Genomic DNA, 7,231 nt, shown 5'->3' with positions numbered 1-7,231 from the left:
AAACCTATAATCCTTGCACTCTGGGAGGCTAAGGTAGGTAGACTGCCTGAGCTCAGAAGTTCAAGACTAGCCTGAGTAAGAACAAGACCCCTGTCTCTAAAAATAGCCGGGTGTTGTGGTGGGTGCCTATAGGCCCAGCTACTCAGGAGGCTGAGGCAAGGGGACTGCTTGAGCCCACAAGTTTGAGGTTACTGTGAGCTATGATGCTATGGTACTCTACCCAGGGTGACAAAGTGAGACTATCTCAAAAAATAGATAAATGAAATTGTCTGCTATCATTATCGTCTTCATCTATAGTTCTAATATTCAAATTTTACTGTTTTTAGCTTTTTTCAAAGTTTAAATTTACTATTTATAATTTTTACTTAAAAAATAAAATCGTGGGCAGTGCCTGTGGCTCAAGGAGTGGGGCGCCAGCCCCGTATACCGGAGGTGGTGGGTTCAGACCCGGCCCTGGCCAAAACTGCAAAAAAAATAAAAATAAAATCGTAGTATGAGTAGTATGCTTTATTATGTCATAAATAATGTAGAATAAGGAGTGCAAAGGAAAGCTTCAAAAACAGTGGAGAAAATACATATGAAGGGATGGGGCAGAGCAAGATGGCCATGGAGATACCTCCAGCAATCTTTCCTCATATGAATAACTATCCATGCAACTAGCACTTTTAGAAGAAACAAAAATCAGGTGAGCGATCATAGTGCACGATTTGAACATTGTATCAAGGAAAGGAGCCCTGAAGAGAAAAGATAATCTTGCATTGTCTGTGCCACCAGTGTCCCATCCCCTATAGTGCTGCACCAGCACAGCCAGTGGAGAAAGAGAATCTGTGTGCCTGGGGGCAGGCAAGTGAAGTGACTGTGAGGCTTTGAATTGAAACTCAGAACTGCCCTGGCACAGGGCAGAATGTTGCTGGTGCCCATTAGGGAGCATTTTGATCATCCTGGCCACAAGGTAATCCTCCACCCTTAAGCCTGAGTTCCTGCTAGTGCCACCACTGGTGGACAAACAGCAGCCTAGCCTGGGGCCTAGAGTGAATTTGTAAGTAGTTGCCATAAGGGCTATAGTTCTTGGTCAATTCCTGTGGCTGTGCAAGCTCAGAGCCAGTGGATTTGGGATATACATGACCCAGAGAGACACCAGCAGCTGTGGCCCAGCCAGTGCCTGTTACCCCTCTCCTGACTACAGGCAGTACAGCTCAGGGAGAGTCATACGACTTGAGAAAAGGAATGGGAAGAGCTCTTGTTTTTCAACTTGGGTACCAGCTCAAGAAAATAAAATACCAGGCATGCTTCTGAGGTCTCTGAGTTCAGGCCTTAGATCCTGGAAGGCATTTCAGGTCCCACCCTGGGCTAGAAGGAAACATACTTCCTTGAAGAGAAAGATGCAGTCCTGGCACAATTCACCACCTGCTGAATAAAGAGTCTTTGGGCTTTGGATAAACATCAGAGGTCGTCAGATAACAGTCACCACGGACTTTGAGTGAGACTGGGCTGGTTTAGGTGTGACATTGCACTTGTGGCCATAAGGAAGTATCTACATCACTTCTCTCCCAACTCCAGCAGGCCAGCACAAAGAGTGAGTTTAGAGAGTAAGAAACTTTACCTGAGAATCCAGGGAGTCTGTATGAGCCCCCAGATGCTGACATAGCTGCAGTAACCACAGACTTAGAGTCCCATTGAGTATCTGGAAAGCCTTCTCAAAGAAAGATGGATTCAAATGAGCCCGGACTATGACTAATACCTAACGCTTCAATGTCTAGACATCAATGAGCATCCACAAGCATCAAGAATGTCCAGGAAGACATGACCTTATCAAACGAACCACCTAAGGAACAAGTGCCAACCCTGGAATAATGGAGAAAGGTGACCTTTCAGAGAAAGCATCCAAAATAGCTGTCCTGAAGGAGAGACTTTCCCAGACAACACAGAGAAGGAATTCAGAAGCCTATCACAGAAATTTAACAAAGAGACTGAAATAATAATTAATAAAAAAAAAAAAATTCAAGCAGAAATCCTAGAGCTTAAAAATTCAACTGACAAACTGAGAAATTCATCAGAGTCTCTCAACACCAGAATTGACCAAGAGGGAGAAAGAATTAGTGAGCTTGAAGATAAGCCATTTAGGGAGGGGGGTGGGGCCTTGGTGTGTGTCACACTTTGTGGGGGCAAGACATGATTGCAAGAGGGACTTTACCTAACAATTGCAATCAGTGTAACCTGGCTTATTGTACCCTAATGAATCCCCAACAATAAAAAAAAAAAAAAAGAAAAGAAAAGAAAATACAGAGTGAGAAGAGAAAATAGAAATGAAGCAAATCTATGAGTTATTGGCCTTCAAGGGAAGGTAGAGATACTGGGGTAGAAAATTTACTCTAAGAAATAACAGAGAACTTCCTAAACCTAGAAAAAGGTATCAATATTCATGTATAAGAAGGTCATAGAAAACCAAACAGATTTAGCCTAAGCAAGTTTACTTGGAGGCACTTAATAATCTCTCAAAAGTCCTGGGTTAAGAAAAGGTCCTAAAGACAACAAGAACAAAAGAAATTAACATATACAGGACCTTCCATATACCTGTCAGATTCTCAGCAGAAATCTAACATGCCAAGAGAGAGTGGCATGACATATTCAAAGTGCTGAAGGAAAAAAACCTCAATCCTAGAATATTGTAATCTGTAAAAATGTCTTTCAGACATGAGAGAGACAGACTTTCCCAAACAAATCTGAGAGATTTCATCAACACCAGACCTGTTCTACAAAAAATACTAAAAGAAGTTCTTCAAACTGAAAGAAAAGGACTTTAATAAACAATAAGAAATCTTCTGAAGATTAACTGGTAACAGTAAGGATACAAATACAGAATATTGCTGTAATTGAAGTGTATAAACCCCTTGTGTCAGGAGTAGGAAGATTAAAAGACAAATGTATCAAAAATAACTTTTTGAGATATAGAATAAGAAGATTTGGATGGAAACAACAAAGAATTTAAAAGGGAGTGGAATCAAAGGATAGAATTTCTGTTAGATTTCATTTGGCTTATTTGTTAGTAACCAGAGTTAAGTTGTCATGTGTTTTATGTAATTGCTTATAAAATGTTTTTTCCAAGCCTTGTGGAAACTTCAAATTAAAAAAAAAAATCCCTACAACACATACACAAATAAAAAGCATGAAATTAGATCACAGTACAGAAAAAATCACCTTTACATAAAGGAAGATGGAAGGAAGGAAGGGAGGATGGGCCACAAAACAACCAGAAAGCAAATAACGACATGGCAATAATAAATGCTTCCCTGCTTATCTATTAATAGTATTGAATGAGAAAGGACTAAACTCTCTGTTTAGTCTATATGTTGCCTACAAGAAACACACTTTACCTATAAAGACACACAGACTAAAACTAAAAGATGGAAAAAGATAATTCATGCAATGGAAACCAAAGAAAAGAGCAGGAGAAACTATATTTCTATCAGATAAAATATATTTCAAGACAAAAACTGTAAAGAATTTTGTCATGTTATGATAAAAGTGTCAATTCAGCAAGAGTATATAACAATTCTAAATATATATGCACCATGTGCCTAATAAGGAATTAATAAGTGGACTATAACGTGTTGCTCCCAACAAGTTGAGAGGACAAAAACTCAAATAATCCAATTAAAAATGGGCAAAGGATCTGAATAGACATTTCTCAACAGAAGACATACAAATTGCCAACAAGTATATGAAAAAATGTTCAACATCATTTGTCATCAGTGAAATGCAAATTAAAGCTATAATGAGATAGTGTCTTACCTCAGTTAAAATGGCTTTTATCAAAAAGACAGATAATAATGAACATTGGTGAGAATGTGGAGAAAGGAGAACCCTCATACATTATTGGTAGGAATGTATGTTAATGCAACTCCTAAGGAAAACAGTATGGAGGTTCCTCAAAAAACTGAAAACTATCATATGGGCCAGCAATCCCACTGCTGGGTATATATCCAAAGTATGGGAATATGGTATATTGAGGATATATCTGCACTCCTAGGTTTATTGCAGCACTAGTCACGATAGCCAAGATTTGGAATTAACAAAATCTATCAGCAAATTAATGGATAAAGAAATAGTGGTACAGGGGCAGCACCTGTGGCTCAAAGGAGTAGGGGGATGCCCCCCCCAAAAGAAAAGAAATAGTGGTACATAGACACAATGGAATATTACATAGCCACAAAAAGGAATGAAAACTTACCATTTGTAACAAAACGGGTGGAAATGGAGAACAATAAGTGAAATTGGCCAAGCACAAAAAGACAAATCTCACATGTTTTCACTCATGTGGAAGCTAAATATTAGAAACAATTGATCTCATGGAAATAGACAGTAGAATAACAGTTACCAGAGGCTTGGAAGGGTAGTGGGAAGTGGGGGGGATAAAGTGGGGAAGGTTAAAGTGTGCAAAAATGGGCCCCAGTTTTGTTCTCTCCTCTTCAGGCATCATGTCCTTCACTACTCGTTCCACCACTTTCTCCAGCAATTACCGGTCCCTGGGCTCAGTCCAGGCGTCCAGCTACAGTGTCCGGCCACCCAGCAGCTGCAGCCAGCATCTATGCAGGCGCCAGGGGCTTTGGCTCCCAGATCTCCGTGTCCCACTCCACCAGCTTCCGGAGCAGCTGGGAGTCCCGGGATCTGGCCACAGGGATGGCTGGGGGTCTAGCAGGAATAGGGGGCATCCAGACCGAGAAGGAGACCATGCAAGAAATAAACGACCGCCTGGCCTCCGACCTGGACAGAGTGAGGAACCTGGAGACTGATAATCGGAGGCTGGAGAGCAAAATCTGAGAACACCTGGAGAAGAAGGGGCCCAGGTCAGAGACTGGGCTCATTACTGCAAGACCATTGAGGACCTGAGGGCTCAGATCTTTGCAAATTCTGTGGACAATGCCCGTATCGTTCTGCAGATTGACAATGCCCGTCTTGCTGCTGATGACTTTAGAGTCAAGTATGAGACAGAACTGGCCATGCGCCAATCTGTGGAGAGCGACATCCATGGGCTCCGCAAGGTCATTGATGACACCAATATCACTGGACTGCAGCTGGAGTCAGAGATCGAGGCACTCAAGGAGGGGCTGCTCTTCATGAAGAAAACCACGAGGAGGAAAAGTCCTACAAGCCCAGATTGGCAGGTCTGGGTTGACTGGTTGACTCCCAAATCCAGGGACCTGAGCAAGATTATGGCAGACATGGGGGCCCAGTATGAGGAGCTGGCTCAGAAGCACCAAGAAGAGCTGGCCAAGACCTGGTCCCAGCAGGTGAGTGAGGGGAAGAGACACTGCCAGGATGCAGGAGGGAGGCAGGTGGAGGGGAGAGGGGCCTGACAGACCATACCCACCCTGCAGATTGAGGAGAGCACCTTAGTGGTCACCTCACAGTTTGCTGAGGTCGGAGTTGCTAAGACAATGCTCACAGAGCTGACGCGTACAGTACAGTCCTTGGAGATGGAACTGGACTCCATGAGAAATCAGCAGTCCAGGTTGTTGGACAGCCTGAGGGAGGTGGAGGCCCACTACGCCAGGCAGATGGAGTAACTCAGTGGGGTCCTGCTGCATTTGGAGTCAGAGCTGGCCCAGTCCCGGACAGAGGGGCAGTGCCAGGCCCAGGAGTACAAGGCACTGCTGAACATCAAGGTCAAGCTAGAGGCTGAGATCTCTACCTACCGCCACCTGCTGGAAGACGGGGAGGACTTCAACCTTGGTGATGCCCTGGACAGTAGCAACTCCATGCAAACTATCCAAAAGACCACCACCCGCAGGATAATGGATGGCAAAGTGGTGTCTGAGATCAACAACACCAAAGTTCTGAGACACTGAGGCAGTAGAGCAGTGTGCCCTTATGCCAATAAAGACATCAGAGGTCACTGGGAAAAAAAAGTGTGCAAAAATATAGAAAACAGTATTTGATAGCACATCAAAGTGATTATAATCAATAATAAGTTAGGATATACTTTAAAATAACTAAAAAAGTGAAATTGGAATGTTCCTTACACAAAGAATTGTTAAATGCCTGAGCCAATGGATGCCCCAATTAGCCTGATTTCATAAATTCACATTGTAGGCCCATACCAAAACATCAAATGTACCCTATAAAGGTATACAACTATTATGTACCCATAATAATTAAAAACAAAAAGAAATTTTAGTGGAGAAAGATTGAATAAAATAGCATTATTTTGAAAAGAGAGTGATAATAAAAATTGATGATGCTCTTTAAATATCTTTTTAGACCAAGATAACAACTAAATATTTTCTTTGTTTACCAGAGAATTTAAGGAAAAGAGAGAATAAAAACTGTGATTTGAGAGTTTATGTCTTTAATATTTAAAAAACATGGAAGGAATTTTTTTTATAGATTTCTAAGAGAGGCAAAAATAGAATCATTTTCTGGTCTCATGGTTGACTCTAGTATTTGGTGAATATAATCTTGTAATTTAGCCTAAGAAAGTATTCCGAAACATACAAAAATGCTTTGAGCATAAAGATCTCCAAAATATCTTTCTACTTATACATGTTTAAAAATTTATACCGTTTTGTAAATGACATTTGAAGATGCAAACAAAATGGGAAAATGCTTGTTATGTCAAAAGAAAAGGAATAATAAACTGTAAATAGACTGTTAACTCAAAAAAGACTGAAAGGAAATGTTAACTGTGATTGGTTTAGAATTATATTTTCCTGTATATTTCCCTGTATTTAAATTTTCTAAAATAACTATGAATTGCTTGAATAATCAAGGAAATAGAAAAAAGTCAATGGATTATTATTAGCTGCATGACTTAAACTTACGTGTTGTTAGAACCAATTGAGATAGGGTATGTGAAAGCATGCTATAAACTATAAACTGAAATACTAAGGTAAATTATTGTTATTATCAATAACTGAAGAGTAATACAATCCATCTTTTGAACTCATATGGAGAGCTCTCTTTTCAGTCAATTTCATCTAATTTATTTTTGTCAATACAAATGGTTTCCAAAACACTTGGAAAATCTCCCTGAAGATATTAACTGTATTATCTGCTTTGTTATTTTGAACTATTGCAGTGATATTAATATATAAAACTTTTTAAGCTGGTCTTACCTTTTTTTCTTACAACTAGGCACATCATCATCCTCCTGCCCCCTGCAAAAAAAGGAAAAGAAAAACTATTGAAATTTAAAATATAGCTTTATAGCAACTTTCTCAAAAAGGTGAGT

The 7,231-nt window shown here is 40.4% G+C and overlaps 1 pseudogene; it reads left to right on the top strand.

The window, feature by feature from the left end:
* The first annotated feature begins 4,478 nt into the window (after positions 1-4,478).
* Positions 4,479-5,849, top strand: LOC128587566 (keratin, type I cytoskeletal 18-like; annotated as a pseudogene).
* Positions 5,850-7,231: the final 1,382 nt, after the last annotated feature.

Source organism: Nycticebus coucang, chromosome 6 (genome assembly GCF_027406575.1).
Source record: "Nycticebus coucang isolate mNycCou1 chromosome 6, mNycCou1.pri, whole genome shotgun sequence".
NCBI lineage: Eukaryota > Metazoa > Chordata > Mammalia > Primates > Lorisidae > Nycticebus > Nycticebus coucang.
This window is presented reverse-complemented; position numbering and strand designations above follow the sequence as displayed.